Consider the following 7,906-nt stretch of genomic DNA (forward strand, 5'->3'; position numbering starts at 1 on the left):
TCGAGGAGAATCCCGAGGTGTCCCTCGCACCTAGGCAGGATTCCTGACGTCGCTGAACAAACACGTGTCTGGAAGGGCCCTCCCCGTCGTAACTCGAGAATATACACCAAGTTCCAGCCGCAACTCGAGAAAAACCATGAGATTTCCCCCTCGCCGCGAGTTGAGGCCCGATTCCCCTGCACTGCATGCAGAGCAATTCCGTGTTCCACATCAAACGTGAAAGGAGCCTTGATTTCCTTGATGGCACTCCAGATAAAACCCAAAATCACTGTCTCAAGTCTAGAGGGATCCTGAGGTCACTGGAGCAACATGAAGGGCTCCGTGGACCCCAAATCAACTCGAGATGAGAGCTTAGTCCCTAGCTTCGAATCAAGAGGAATACCAACTTTCCACAAGCACCTGAAGAGGAGGCTTCTCTCAGCTACATGTATGTGAGAGGGACCCTGAGTTTGTGGCCTCAAGTCCAATGGACACCGAGATGCTCTGACTCGAAGTAAGGCCGGATATCCCTGCAGTGAATTGAATGCAGGCTCGTCTTGCATCTCCCAAGACGAAGGGATGTCTGAATCCCCTGTGGAGACCACAGAGAAAGTCCTAGTCGTCCGCCTCATCGCGACCGTAGGCCTCACATCCTTTAAAAGCTCGAGAGGTCTGCGGAGATCAATGCTTCCAAAGGAGACGATGCCTGACTCCTCTTGAAAATGGATAGGAGTCCCAGGATCCCTGTGGCACGTGGAAAGGGACCCTGGGTCTTCCGCCTCACGTGGAGACGCGTCCCAATTGCCATGCCAAGACTTTAGGAGAATCCGAAGCTGTCCCTCGCACCTATCACGTGTCTGGAAGGGCCCTCCCCGTCGTAACTCGAGAATATACTCCAGGTTCCGGCCGCAAATCGAGAAAAACCATGAGACTTCCCCCTCGCCGCGAGATGAGGCCCGATTCCCCTGCCCTGCGTGCGGAGCAATTCCGTGTTCGACATCAAATGTGAAAGGAGCCTTGATTTCCTTGATGGCACTCCAGAGAAAACCCAAGAACACTGTCTCAAGTCTAGAGGGAACCTGAGGTCACTGGATCAACACAAAAGGGCTCCGTGGACCACAAATCAACTCGAGATAAGAGCTTAGTCCCTGGCTTCGACTCAAGAGGACTACCAACTTTCCACAAGCACCTCAAGAGGAGGCTTCTCTCAGCTACAGGTATGTGAGAGGGACCCTGAGTTTGTGGCCTCAAGTGGAATGGACACCGAGATGCTCTGACTCGAAGTAAGGCCGGATATCCCTGCAGTGAATTGAATGCAGGCTCGTCTTGCATCTCCCAAGATGAAGGGATGTCTGAATCCCCTGTGGAGACCACAGAGAAAGACCTAATTCTCCGCCTCATCGCGAGCGGAGGCCTCACATCCTTTGAAAACTCGAGAGGTGCGCGGAGATCAATGCTTCCAAAGGAGACGATGCCTGACTCCTCTTGAAAATGGATAGGAGTCCCAGGATCCCTGTGGCACGTGGAAAGGGACCCTGGGTCTCCCGCCTCACGTGGAGACGCGTCCCAATTGCCATGCCAAGACTCGAGGAGAATCCCGAGGTGTCCCTCGCACCTAGGCAGGATTCCTGACGTCGCTGAACAAACACGTGTCTGGAAGGGCCCTCCCTGTGGTAACTCGAGAATATACCCCAGGTTCCGGCCGCAACTCGAGGAAAACCATGAGATTTCCCCCTCGCCGCGAGTTGAGTCCCGATTCCCCTGCACTGCATGCAGAGCAATTCCGTGTTCCACATCAAACGTGAAAGGAGCCTTGATTTCCTTGATGGCACTCCAGATAAAACCCAAAATCACTGTCTCAAGTATAGAGGGATCCTGAGGTCACTGGAGCAACATGAAAGGGCTCCGTGGACCCCAAATCAACTCGAGATGAGAGCTTAGTCCCTGGCTTCGAATCAAGAGGAATACCAACTTTCCACAAGCACCTGAAGAGGAGGCTTCTCTCAGATACATGTATGTGAGAGGGACCCTGAGTTTGTGGCCTCAAGTCCAATGGACACCGAGATGCTCTGACTCGAAGTAAGGCCGGATATCCCTGCAGTGAATTGAATGCAGGTTCGTCTTGCATCTCCCAAGACAAAGGGATGTCTGATTCCCCTGTGGAGACCACAGAGAAAGACCTAGTCCTCCGCCTCAACGCGACCGGAGGCCTCACATCCTTTGAAAACTCGAGAGGTCCGCGGAGATCAATGCTTCCAAAGGAGACGATGCCTGACTCCTCTTGAAAATGGATAGGAGTCCCAGGATCCCTGTGGCACGATGAAAGGGACCCTGGATCTCCCGCCTCACGTGGAGACGCGTCCCAATTGCCATGCCAAGGCTCGAGGAGAATCCCGAGGTGTCCCACGCACCTAGGCAGGAGTCCTGAGATCGCTGAACAAACACGTGTATGGAAGGGCCCTCCCCGTCTTAACTCGAGAATATACCCCAGGTTCCGGCCGCAACTCGAGAAAAACCATGAGACTTCCGCCTCGCCGCGAGATGAGGCCCGATTCCCCTGCACTGCATGCAGAGCAATTCCGTGTTCCACATCAAACTTGAAAGGAGCCTTGATTTCCTTGATGGTACTCCAGAGAAAACCCAAGATCACTGTCTCGGGTCTGGAGGGATCCTGAGGTTACTGGAGCAACACGAAAGGGCTCCGTGAACCCCAAATCAACTCAAGATGAGAGCTTAGTCCCTGGCTTCGACTCAAGGGGAATACCAACTTTCCACAAGCACCTCAAGTGGAGGCTTCTCTCAGCTACAGGTATGTGAGAGAGACCCTGAGTTTGTGGCCTCAAGTGGAATGGACACGGAGATGCTCTGACTCGAACTAAGGCCGGATATCCCTGCAGTGAATTGAATGCAGGCTCGTATTGCATCTCCCAAGACGAAGGGATGTCTGAATCCCCTGTGGAGACCACAGAGAAAGACCTAGTCTTCCGCCTCAACATGACCCGAGGCCTCACATCCTATGAAAACTCGAGAGGTCCGCGGAGATCAATGCTTCCAAAGGAGACGATGCCTGACTCCTCTTGAAAATGGATAAGAGTCCCAGGATCACTGTGGCACGTGGAAAGGGACCCTGGGTCTCCCGCCTCACGTGGAGACGCGTCCCCATTGCCATGCCAAGACTCGAGGAGAATCCCGAGATGTCCCTCACACCTAGGCAGGAGTCCTGACGCCGCTGATCAAACACGTGTCTGGAAGGGCCCTCCTCGTCGTAACTCGAGAATATACCCCAGTTTCCAGCCGCAACGCGAGAAAAACCATGAGACTTCCCCCTCGCCGCGAGATGAGGCCCGATTCCCCTGCACTGCTTGCAGAGTAATTTCGTGTTCCACATCAAACGTGAAAGGAGCCTTGATTTCCTTGATGGCACTCCAGAGAAAACCCAAGATCACTGTCTCAAGTCTAGAGGGATCCTGAGGTCACTGGAGCAACACGAAAGGGCTCCGTGGACCCCAAATCAACTCAAGATGAGAGCTTAGTCCCTGGCTTCGACTCAAGAGGAATACCAACTTTCCACAAGCACCTCAAGAGGAGGCTTCTCTCAGCTACAGGTATGTGAGAGGGACCCTGAGTTTGTGGCCTCAAGTGGAATGGACACCGAGATGCTCTGACTCGAAGTAAGGCCGGATATCCCTGCAGTGAAGTGAATGCAGGCTCGTCTTGCATCTCCCAAGACGAAGGGATGTCTGAATCCCCTGTGGAGACCACAGAGAAAGACCTAGTCCTCCGCCTCAACGCGACCGGAGGCCTCACATCCTTTGAAAACTCGAGAGGTCCGCAGAGATCAATGCTTCCAAAGGAGACGATGCCTGACTCCTCTTGAAAATGGATAGGAGTCCCAGGATCCCTGTGGCACGTGGAAAGGGACCCTGGGTCTCCCGCCTCACGTGGAGACGCGTCCCAATTGCCATGCCAAGACTCGAGGAGAATCCCGAGGTGTCCCTCGCACCTAGGCAGGAGTCCTGACGTCGCTGAACAAACACGTGTATGGAAGGGCCCTCCCCGTCTTAACTCGATAATATACCCCAGGTTCGGGCCGCAACTCGAGAAAAACCATGAGATTTCCCCTCGCAGCGAGATGAGGCTGGATTCTCCTGCACTGCGTGCAGAGCAATTCCGTGTTCCACATCAAACGTGAAAGGAGCCTTGATTTCCTTGATGGCACTCCAGAGAAAACCCAAGATCACTGTCTCAAGTCTAGAGGGATCCTGAGGTCACTGGAGCAACACGAAAGGGCTCCGTGTACCCCAAATCAACTCGAGATGAGAGCTTATTCCCTGGCTTCAACTGAAGAGGAATACCAACTTTCCACAAGCACCTCAAGAGGAGGCTTCTTTCAGCAACAGGTAGGTGAGAGGGACCCTGAGTTTGTGGCCTCAAGTGGAATGGACACCGAGATGCTCTGACTGAAAGTAAGGCCGGATATCCCTGCAGTGAATTGAATGCAGGCTCGTCTTGCATCTCCCAAGACGAAGGGATGTCTGAATCCCATGTGGAGACCACAGAGAAAGACCTAGTCCTCTGCCTCAACGCGAACAGAAGCCTCACATCCTTTGAAAACTCGAGAGTTCCGCGGAGATCAATGCTTCCAAAGGAGACGATGCATGACTCCTCTTGAAAATGGATAGGAGTCCCGGGATCCCTGTGGCACGTGGAAAGGGATCCTGGGTCTTCCGCCTCACGTGGAGACGCGTCCCAATTGCCATGCCAAGACTCGAGGAGAATCCCGAGGTGTCCCTCGCACCTAGGCAGGAGTCCTGACGTCGCTGAACAAACACGTGTCTGGAAGGGCCCTCCCCGTCGTAACTCAAGAATATACCCCAGGTTCCGGCCGCAACTCGAGAAAAATTATGAGACTTCCCCCTCGCCACGAGATGAGGCCCGATTCCCCTGCACTGCGTGCAGAGCAATTCCGTGTTCCACATCAAACGTGAAAGGAGCCTTGATTTCCTTGATGGCACTCCAGAGAAAACCCAAGATCACTTTCTCAAGTCTAAAGGGATCCTGAGGTCACTGGAGCAACACGAAAGGGCTCCGTGGACCCCAAATCAACTCGAGATGAGAGCTGAGTCCCTGGCTTCGAGTCAAGAGGAATACCAACTTTCCACAAGCACCTCAAGAAGAGGCTTCTCTCAGCTACAGGTATGGGAGAGGGACCCTGAGTTTGTGGCCTCAAGTGGAATGGACACCGAGATGCTCTGACTCGAAGTAAGGCCGGATATCCCTGCAGTGAATTGAATGCAGGCTCGTCTTGCATCTCCCAAGACGAAGAGATGTCTGAATCCCCTGTGGAGACCACAGAGAAAGACCGAGTCCTCCGCCTCAACGCGAACAGAGGCCTCACATCCTTTGAAAACTCGAGAGGTCTGCGGAGATCAATGCTTCCAAAGGAGACGATGCCTGACTCCTCTTGAAAATCGATAGGAATCCCAGGATCCCTGTGTCACGTGGAAAGGGACCCAGGGTCTCCCGCCTCACGTGGAGACGCGTCCCAATTGCCATGCGAAGACTCGAGGAGAATCCCGAGTTGTCCCTCGCACCTAGGCTGGAGTCCTTACGTCGCTGAACAAACACGTGTATGGAAGGGCCCTCCCCGTCGTAACTCGAGAATATACCCCAGGTTCCGGCCGCAACTCGAGAAAAACCATGAGACTTCCCCCTCACCGCGAGATGAGGCCCGATTCCCCTGCACTGCGTGCAGAGCAATTCCGAGTTCCACATCAAACGTGAAAGGAGCCTTGATTTCCTTGATGGCACTCCAGAGAAAACCCAAGATCACTGTCTCAAGTCTAGAGGGATCCTGAGGTCACTGGATCAACACGAAAGGGATCCGTGGACCCCAAATCAACTCGAGATGAGAGCTGAGTCCCTGGCTTCGATTCAAGAGGAATACCAACTTTCCACAAGCACCTCAAGAGGAGGCTTCTCTCAGCTACCGGTATGTGAGAGGGACCCTGAGTTTGTGGCCTGAAGTGGAATGGACACCGAGATGCTCTGACTCGAAGTAAGGCCGGATATCCCGGCAGTGAATTGAATGCAGGCTCGTCTTGCATCTCCCAAAACGAAGGGATGTCTGAATCCCCTGTGGAGACCACAGAGAAAGACCTAGTCCTCCGCCTCATCGCGACCGGAGGCCTCACATCCTTTGAAAACTCGAGAGGTCCGCGGAGATCAATGCTTCCAAAGGAGACGATGCCTGACTCCTCTTGAAAATGGATAGGAGTCCCAGGATCCCTGTGGCACGTGGAAAGGGACCCTGGGGCTCCCGGCTCACGTGGAGACGCGTCCCAATTGCCATGCCAAGACTCGAGGAGAATCCGGATGTGTCCCTCGCACCTAGGCAGAAGTTTTGACGTCGCTGAACAAACACGTGTCTGGAAGGGCCCTCCCCGTCGTAACTCAAGAATATACACCAGGTTCCGGCCGCAAATCGAGAAAAACCATGAGACTTCCCCCGCGCCGCGAGATGAGGTCCGATTCCCCTGCACTGCGTGCAGAGCAATTGCGTGTTCCACATCTAACGTGAAAGGAGCCTTGATTTCCTTGATGGAACTCCAGAGAAAACCCAAGATCACTGTCTCAAGTCTAGAGGGATCCTGAGGTCACTGTAGCAACACGAAAGGGCTCCCTAGACCCAAATCAACTCGAGATGAGCACTTAGTCCCTTGCTTCGACTCAAGAGGAATACCAACTTTCCAAAAGCACCTCAAGAGGAGGCTTCTCTCAGCTACAGGTATGTGAGAGGGACCCTTAGTTGTGGCCTCAAGTGGAATGGACAGCGAGATGCTCTGACTCGATGTAAGGCCGGATATCCCTGCAGTGAATTGAATGCAGGCTCGTCTTGCATCTCCCAAGACGAAGGGATGTCTGAATCCCCTGTGGAGGCCAGAGAGAAAGACCTATTCCTCCGTCTCATCGCGAGCGGAGGCCTCACATCCTTTGAAAACTCGAGAGGTCCGTGGAGATCAATGCTTCCAAAGGAGACGATGCCTGACTCCTCTTGAAAATGGATAGGAGGCCCAGGATCCCTGTGGCACGTAGAAAGGGACCCTGGGTCTCCCCCCTCACTTGGAGATGCGTCCCAATTGCCATGCAAAGAGTCGAGGAGAATCCCGAGGTGTCCCTCGCCCCTAGTCAGGAATCCTGACGTCGCTGAACAAACACGTGTCTGGAAGGGCCCTCCCCGTCGTAACTCGAGAATATACCCGAGGTTCCGGCCGCAACTCGAGAAAAACCATGAGACTTCCCCCTCTCCACGAGATGAGGCCCGATTCCCCTGCACTGCGTGCAGAGCAATTCTGTGTTCCACATCAAACGTGAAAGGAGCCTTGATTTCCTTAATGGCACTCCAGAGAAAACCCAAGATCACTGTTTCAAGTCTAGAGGGATCCTGAGGTCACTGTAGCAACACGAAAGGGCTCCGTGGACCCCAAATCAACTCGAGATGAGAGCTTAGTCCCTGGCTTCGACTCAAGAGGAATACCAACTTTCCACAAGCACCTCAAGAGGATGCTACTCTCAACTAATGGTATGTGAGAGGGACCCTGAGTTTGTCGCCGCAAGTGGAATGGACACCGAGATGCTCTGACTCGAAGTAAGGCCAGATATCCCTGCAGTGATTTGAATGCAGGCTCGTCTTGCATCTCCCAAGACGAAGGGTTGTCTGAATCCCCTGTGGAGACCACAGAGAAAGACCTAGTCCTCCACCTCAAGGCAACCGGAGGCCTCACATCCTTTGAAAACTCGAGAGGACCGCGGAGATCAATACTTCCGAAGGAGACGATGCCTGACTCCTCTTGAAAATGGATAGGAGTCCCAGGATCCCTGTGGCATGTGGAAAGGGACCCTGGATCTCGCGCCTCACGTGGAGACA

This window comes from Dama dama, unplaced genomic scaffold (assembly GCF_033118175.1).
Source record: "Dama dama isolate Ldn47 unplaced genomic scaffold, ASM3311817v1 ptg000088l, whole genome shotgun sequence".
Classification (NCBI taxonomy): Eukaryota; Metazoa; Chordata; class Mammalia; order Artiodactyla; family Cervidae; genus Dama; species Dama dama.